Below are 8434 nucleotides of genomic sequence, written 5' to 3'. Positions count from 1 at the left end.
AGCAATTTTAATTTGAAAGCAATTTACGTGTCAGTGAAGGAGGAGAAAAGAACCCACAAAAAGCTGGAGGGCAGAAGTGATACAGTTTCAGCACTCTCTCCACAGGCAGCCTGCAGGTTACACACACACACACACACACATATATACATACATATATACCCAGGGTGCATAGAATTGGCACCAATTTAATTTATGCTGGCTTCTAGCAAGAATGTCGATAACACTTGAGTGATCTTCCTTCAATTATCAAGATTGATGATGGGGGCTCCTGGGTAGCTCAGTCAGTTGAGAGTCTGACTTTGGTTTAGGTCATGATCTTGAGGTCAGTGAGTTGGAGCCCCGCGTCGGGCTCTGTGCTGACAGCTCAGAGACTGGAGCCTGTTTCCGATTCTGTGTCTCCCTCTCTCTGACCCTCCCCCATTCATCCTCTGTCTCTGTGTCTCAAAAATAAATAAACATTAAAAAAATTTAAAAAATTATCAAGGATGATGATGAACTTTCATGATCAAAGAATGAGAACTTAGTCTAGTGTTAACTTTATTCCAACTTTTGAAGAAGTGGCTGCAGAAATTTAAGCCCTGAAAGAGGCTCTTTTCACTTGGAGGCTCTCTAGGGAGATTTTTAAAGCAGATAGTAGAGGTACTAATTCAATATCTACATAGGATTTTTCCCTTAGATGGAGGACTAGATAAATGCCATTAGATTTCAAATCCCCCTTTATCACTCTTTTTCATTTAGAAAGAGAAAAAAATTAAAAAAGAAAAATAAGAAAATGATTTTGTGTTGCCTTTCTCCTCACCCCTTTTGATAAGAACTATTCTAAAGCTGCTAGCAAATATATTTTCATAGTATTGCCTTTTGATTTGATGTTGTAGCATAGCAAACATGGCAGACATGATCTCTGCCTCAGGCACATGTCTGATACATATACTTCTCTCCGTGAGAAGACATGAAGGAAACAAGGCTATTCTGTTTATGCACTGATACTACAAGAGCATTTGCTACTTAAGAGACTTGAACTCTGACATCAAGTTTGGCTGCTTTGACAAGGTCTCTATATCCGAAGCCTCCTCATAGTAGATGATATCATGTATAACCAACTCTCCATCACAGATTTAGGTATTTAATTTATAGTGCCAGGTAGATAAGATTTCATAGAGGAAGTTCATGGTGGACTATGTCTCTTGGCCTCTGGGAAATTCTTAAACTCAGTAGTTTAAAAATAACCTTTGAATTTCAGAGAAAGTCATTTAGATACTGCTGTGGTTAAATGGTTGTGTTTGCTAAGCACACACCTCAGAAGACAGGCAATTGATTACAAATGGCAGTACAGAGGCAGCAATGCACTTCTGGGAAGCATAAGGCAAATCTAGCTTATGTGTCATCCTGCAACAGGATCAGGTTCTGTGCATAGATGACACTCACTGGGAAGCTGCCACTTAAATCCCACCAGTGGAACAAGGTGGGCAGTATCAAAAAGTCAGGTTAGCAGGATATAACTTTCCATCATACCTCCACTCATCAGCGTTGGCACTATGTGGATTATAAATGAAAGCTAGAACTCAACAACCAGTATACAATGAGGTGAGGTTACCAGAAGCCTAGAGGACAAAGAGAAGCTTCCAAAACACACTGAAACATAGCATGACTTAGCCTTGGACTTCTAGAACGTGAGAATGTATGTTCCTAGTCAGGAACTCTCAGAAGCAGAATCCTTTTTACATTTAGCCAAATCTAATCTTAGTTACAAATGTATGTAAGACACCTGGCATGAAGTGGATACTCAGTGGATAAGTCTGGCCTCAAGCATAGGGTTTATGTATAGAGCGTGTTCCCACACTAATTACTTACAGCCATGTGTACACATGAGTAGTCATCACTTGCATCTGTACCACATTCCAGCATGAAGGACAAATGCTCCCTGTTTTTCAAGTCCATATCTCAGAAGTCCATATACACATTTTCTATGATTTAGGGAGTGGAGGAAGAAAAAGAAAAGAAAAAACACCACACAAACCTAGTCATTCTTTCTAGGCTAAAGTCAATCCTAGGAACTGACTCTTGGTTGCCAGTGGGGAGACTTACTGGAAAAGTGATAGTAGTGTAGCTGGAGAAGTCAGGCATGAAAGCTTTAACTGCAGAAGCTGTTGACTCATCCTACACTCTGTGTGTGTTGGAACAAGGGCAGGCATCATACCAATAGCATAAATGGTAACACTGGGGTGGTTTTGAGCCAGGTCACATCTTAAGGCCAGAGTGCTTTGTTATTGGTTTTTCTTTCTAGGGAGCCTGGTAACTTGAATATGTGCATGACCGATTGCATTCTGTGCTCAGAGGCAAAGGATATCTTTTCTCTGTGTGTGGCTTCTTTTTAACTACAGGGTGGAGGGAGGAAACTCAAACAAAGTAGTAGTCAGCCTTCTCTCTCTTCAGTGTCTTTTAGTCCTATCACTGTTGAACTCTGTCTTAGCTGTTTTAATTGAGGCTTCCACTATAACAGATACTTCCTTTGTGGTATGGCTGTTGGTAGGGCATTTGGGTATTTCATCACCTTTGGGCAGGCCTTTCCCACTTCTGCTTGAGGAGGGTAAAAGTGGGAGGGGAGGAAGCTCCAAGTGAGTAAATCTCAGATGCTGTTACTTCCTCTGTCTGCTTTCTGACCACTCCCTGGGCTGACATCTTGAGGGGTACATGGTTCTTGGGTTTTGGTATCAGCATGTATTTTAGCATGCTAGTCACACTCCAGAGCTTGGACTTCCTGCCCAGAAGCAGCAGAGTAGTGGTGACCTCAAGAAGGAAGTTGATAATCTTAATGAGAAACCAAGCTACTGTTGGCAGACATTTGAGACTAGGCTGACAACAATGATCTTCACCTTACCCTGCCCCCTATCTAGAAGAAAAGCCTGAAGACTCCTATAGGTAAAGATACTGCTCAATTAATTCCAATATCCTGACAACTATTTTGCCATGGTGAATACAGAGGCAACTCCCCATTCCTTGCAACTTCACAGGTTCCTGCAGTCCCCCTGGGATAGTGAAGACCATTATTCCTAGGGAATCCTAAAAGGGGAGTTCCAGGTCAGGGAGCAGGATGGAGCCATTAGCTTTGGTTGGGATACAGCTTGATTCACTGTTGGGGCACCTTTCATAGTGATTCATAGTAGGTGCCTGATCTTTTGAGTCACCATTATTAAGGGATGCTGGTCATCCAGTGTTCTTTATGAGCTCTTGATAGTTATGCAGACTTTACAAACCCTAAGAATAAGAAAATCTATTTTGAATCTCACCATCCCCTACTTTATCCCCTCTGTGTATCAAGTCCATTTGTGGCTCACTGTATACTTACGCATATTCATATGGATTTACCCCTGCTGACATATGTGTGTTTCTCTTCCTACCAGTGGAGCTAGTGTTTCTGTGTAGGAGTCTGGAATTGTATTTTTTTAGTCAAATCCTATAAGGGGCATTCTCAGGAGAAATAATAGAACAATTTGTTTAGAAAACACTTCCCACCTCCAGATGTCTCTAAGCAGACCAGGCTGATTATAAAAAGGACTGATTCAAATCGGAACTCTTTGGGAAGTTCTCAGAAGATCAAATAGTCCAATTTCAGATTAGACAATTGGGATCTAGGGGAAGGTATTGGGGTTAGAGCCTGCAAGATGGAGGTACTGGGGATGGGATGGTAAAAGAGAAGAGAAAGGAGGTTTGGTAAAAGGTTAAAAAGAACAACAAATAAGGACATAGCCCCTACCAGATGCCTAATTTCTCTTTCAATGTTTGCAAATGCCATACAAATAGCTCTTGCATTTGAGTTGCCCAGGTGGCTGGAGATCTATTTATTTTGTATTTAACCAAGGATCAAAGGATCTTTGCGATGTTTTTGCTTAAGGGTTCCAAATAAACTTTCTACCATGTGTATTTGGGGGTAGACTGGGGTAGAGGTGGTTTATTCAGTACTTAAGTTATTTTTAGATCACCTTTAAGTCACTCTGTTGGAAGAAAGCAGCATTTATGTCCTGAAGGATTTACAAAAAGAATACAGAAAAGCTGGGTTACTGCCCCCTCATTCCTGACTCTGGGATAATTTCCCACTGGGAATTCAAACAAGTCACTTGGACTCCCTGTTTGCCCTGATCTCAAAAGGTTATTGTGCAAATAAGTGGAATTGGTCAAATAGTGGTACAAACTAAGGCAAGGTATCAGGGATTTAGCCTTACCTCAAGCCAAGTTAAGTTTTAAGGGCTGATAATGACAAGTCAGTGGTTGGCAATGTGAACTCATGGACTCTGTTCTGCTGTGAGTTCCATTTTACTGAATTTCATTCATGTTATCTTACTAAAGGAGGTATGTCAGGCATTTGTTGTACAATGGCCTCAAGTCTCAATTTCTATAAAACTATATACTATTTCTCCTAGAAGCTGAAGAATTTCAGATTTTTTGCCTGCATATGACCACATAATTTTCAAGCTATAAAACTCACAGATTTATATAACATTGCATATATACTAGTCATGCTTCCCTATTTTGTCTAAATAGAGGACAGTATAATTTGAAAAATAAATTGCAATTTTATGAACCATTTTCCCCTGTTTGCACCAGAGATGGTAAGTAAACTCCCCTAGATAATATATTTTGTAGCATTATACTCAGCACTAAGAGCTACGTTTCTATAAATTCCATAGTAGTACATATGCATTAATTCTTCTAGTTAGGTCAGTCAGTGTGTGTGTGTGTGTGTGTGTGTGTGTGTGTGCATACACATAAAAGCCTCCAAAAGCATGAAAGATACCAGAAGGAACTTTATGGGGAATGTTTCTCTGAAGGTGTTATATAATAGGTATATGACAATATGGTACCAAAAGCATGATTCATAAAAGTAAAAACTGAAAAACTGGATTTCATTCAAATGTAAAACTTAATTATAAACTGGGAAAAATATTTTCAAATCACATTTCCAACAAAGGACTTGTTTCTAGAATATGTAAAGAACTCTATAATCTAAATATTTAAGAAACAAAGAATATAATTAGAAAATGGACAAAAAACATAGATATTTCATCCAAGAGAATATACAGATGGCATATAAGTACATGAAAAATGTTCAATATCATTAGCCATTAGGGAAATGCAAATTAAGACCACAGTAAGATGTTACTACACACCTATTAGAATGGCTAAAATAAAGTAGTGACACCACCAAGTTCTAGAGAGGATATAAAGAAACTAGATCACTCATATATTGTTGGTGGGAATGTAAAATGGTATAGGCACTCTGTAAAATACTTTAGAAATTCCCTTTCAGACTAAAAGTAGATTTGCCACATAGCTCAGCAATTGTACTCCTGGGCATAGATTCCAGAGAAGTGAAAAAATATTTTCAGGTAGAACTCTATACGCATATATTCATAGAAGCTTTATTCATAATATCCAAACACTGGAAACTACCCAGATGTCCTTCAATGGATGAACGATTAAACAAATCATGGTACATGCATACCATGGAATACAGCGATACAACTTTCATGAACTGCTAGGAAATTATCCTGAGTGTAAAAAGTTAATCTCAAAAGGATATATTCGGAATGATTTCATTTATGTAACAATTGTGAAATTACATATTATAGAAACAGAACAAATTTGTGGAGGTCAGTGGTTAGGAATGGGAGGGGGCAGAGGGAATAGATGTGGTTATAAGGAGTAGCATGAGAGAGTCTTGTAATGATGGTACACTTCAATATCTCGATTTTCTGATGTTTACTCAAAGGTACACCTGTGATAAAATTGCACAGAGCTACACACACACACACACACACACTGAGTTTGTGTATAACTGCTGAAATCTGGATAAGGTGTATGGATTGTACCAATGTCAATCTCCTGCTTTTGATATTGTACTATAGTTATGCAAGATGGTAAAATGGAGGAAGATGGGTGAAGGATGCACAGGACCTCCTTGTACATTTCTTTGAAATTCCCTGTGAATTTACAATTATTTCAAAAAACTTTTTAAATGTCTACAAAACACAAGAATAACATTTTTTGGATGCTATATATTTTGTTTTATATGTAGGATATAATTAATTTCTTCATTTTGTGTATTAAAGATAATCCTTGTGTATTAAAATATAATTTCCTGTCTTTTTGTGCCTAAACATAGCACAATGTATTTTTAAAAGTACAGCCTGTAATGTAAAAAGATATTAATTCTCTGGTGTAGGGATGTGATGGTGGAAATGGAAGGTACCTGAACACAGCTGAAAACAGGGTTTTGTGGCCCATTTTTAAACTGTAGTTGACAAATTTCATAGGGTTGTTTGTTTAAGATAGTGTAATAATCGGCCCTAAGTTGTGACATGACTAATCAAAATACATTTATATTTGCCTTTTAGAGTGTGTTTTATACTTTCACTTAAATATGGTTATCTAAGCCTGAGGGATTCCATATTCCAATCAGAAAATAGATGGCGTCACATCTTAGACTCAAGCAAAGTATCTAACTAAGGTAGAAAGGCTGTATTGAGACTTGAAAAATATGTATTTCACATGTATATTAGTTCTTAGTTGCTTTAGGTTGTTTATTATGTGGAGAGATGGTCTTGTGACATTTACCTTGAGAAATTAATTAAGCCTTTTGATTCAAGAAGCCTTTTTTAGGGCTATAGGTTGCCTTAGAATTCAGAACTCAAGAAGAGAATAAAGAATGTTATCAATAGAATTTTTCAAGATCCTTTGTTAAATTTTATTAGCAAGACCCTGAAAACATTTTAGCCTAGGAAAATGGTATAATTTTTACTTATTTATATCAACTTACTAAAAGGTTTATATGTAAGCTAATATATACTTACACACATATTCTGGAAAAAAACCATGTAAGTGGCAATAATGTAAAATGAACATGATCTGTAACACACTTTGACATTCTTAGATACCATTGAGAAAATATGACATTTTACCACACTTTAAACTTGGAGAAGGAAAAGCACTGTAAGTGTACCTATTGAAACAATGAGTTATGAAGATGAAAACCTACATCTTCATTGCCTTTGTGGGATGCTGAAAGGATAAATCAGGCAGAGCGTATAGCATATTTTGAGCTTCATGGAAAATATATGCTTGATATTTTTTTTCCTCATATAGTAAAAGATTTTACAGACTGAATTCTGCCTTCCTGATACCCTTCACTGACATCTTTTCCTATCACTACAAAGAAAAAATCTTTGATTCTCCTATCTGTTCACTCCAGAACCACCTACTTTCATCCAAATATCCATATACCTACTCTCATTTCAAGCCATCAATCAATATGTCCTATTACCTCTGAACATGCATTTTGAAGGACTTGTATATGTGGGGCTTATATAGAGAAATTGAGAATAAAAAAATAAGAAATTGAGATAGACCAAAGGGCATCTCAATGCACCTCTAAGGCCTTGAATGAGGAGATGGTATGTGCATATACTTTGCATATTTGGGGGTCAATAAGATTGTCCTCTTTCATACTTACTCAAGGTTTATGAGGTTTTCAGGTTACATTTCCCTTGTTATTTTTCATTATGTAAAGTGCTACTCCTGGGTAAAAACCATGTGATTAAAAAAAAATCAGTGAATAATGAGCCTGAAAAGAGTCTTACCATGCTTCCAGGTGATAAAAACCTGGAGAAATGTAAAAGCCTATCAGTTGGGAATGTCACGGTGGAAATTCTGCCCATCAGGAAAAGCACAGAGATTATAGGTAGACAAAGTGTTTTCTTATAGATAATTTCTCTGCAATAACCAGAGTTCATTGGCACAGGCAATCTCTGCCTACTCTACACTTACTTCTCTGCATTAAAAGTGCTCTTGGTTTTCTTTCTTTTTTTTATAATTTTTTTTAAACGTCTATTCATGTTTGAGAGACACAGAGACAGCGTGTGAATGGGGGAAGGACAGAAAGAGAGGGAGACCCAGAATCCAAAGCAGGATCCAGGCTCCAAGCTGTCAGCACAGAGCCCGATGTGGGGCTCAAACCCACGAACTGTGAGATCATGACCTGAGCCGAAGCTGGACACTCAACCGACTGAGCCACCCAGGCGCCCCAAAAGTGCTCTTGGTTTTCTGCCAGTCTTATATTGGTAGAGCAAATCTTTAGTTGCTCTTGAAGAATTGAGAGCTAAGTAGAACAAGCATTTCTTTTCTCTGCATCAAGGCTAAAAGTAGGTGGAGAAATTTTTAAGAAAAGTAAGAATAGCCATTTGGACGGGATATACTTAAGTATATAGTCATGAACAAGGATATGGATTTGTTGACCATGATGTCCATTCTAACCATCTTAAGCTTTTGAAAGGTACACAGCTAAAATGAAAAGATGCATTTGCCAGTTTTCACTGTATAACTGTACATTTAGACTTCCCTTGAAAGCCCAAGGCACATGAATGGCAAACTGTAATAAAAG

At 37.8% G+C, this 8434-nt stretch overlaps 1 protein-coding gene across 1 annotated transcript in view; it reads left to right on the top strand.

Annotated features, from left to right (window-relative positions):
• Positions 1-8434, top strand: part of DGKK (diacylglycerol kinase kappa) — a 156367-nt gene that overhangs the window by 23400 nt on the left and 124533 nt on the right. The window lies entirely within an intron of this gene.

This window comes from Acinonyx jubatus, chromosome X (assembly GCF_027475565.1).
Source record: "Acinonyx jubatus isolate Ajub_Pintada_27869175 chromosome X, VMU_Ajub_asm_v1.0, whole genome shotgun sequence".
Taxonomy (NCBI): domain Eukaryota; kingdom Metazoa; phylum Chordata; class Mammalia; order Carnivora; family Felidae; genus Acinonyx; species Acinonyx jubatus.
Note: the sequence above shows the minus strand (reverse complement) of the source record. Positions and strands in the feature narration are given on the sequence as shown.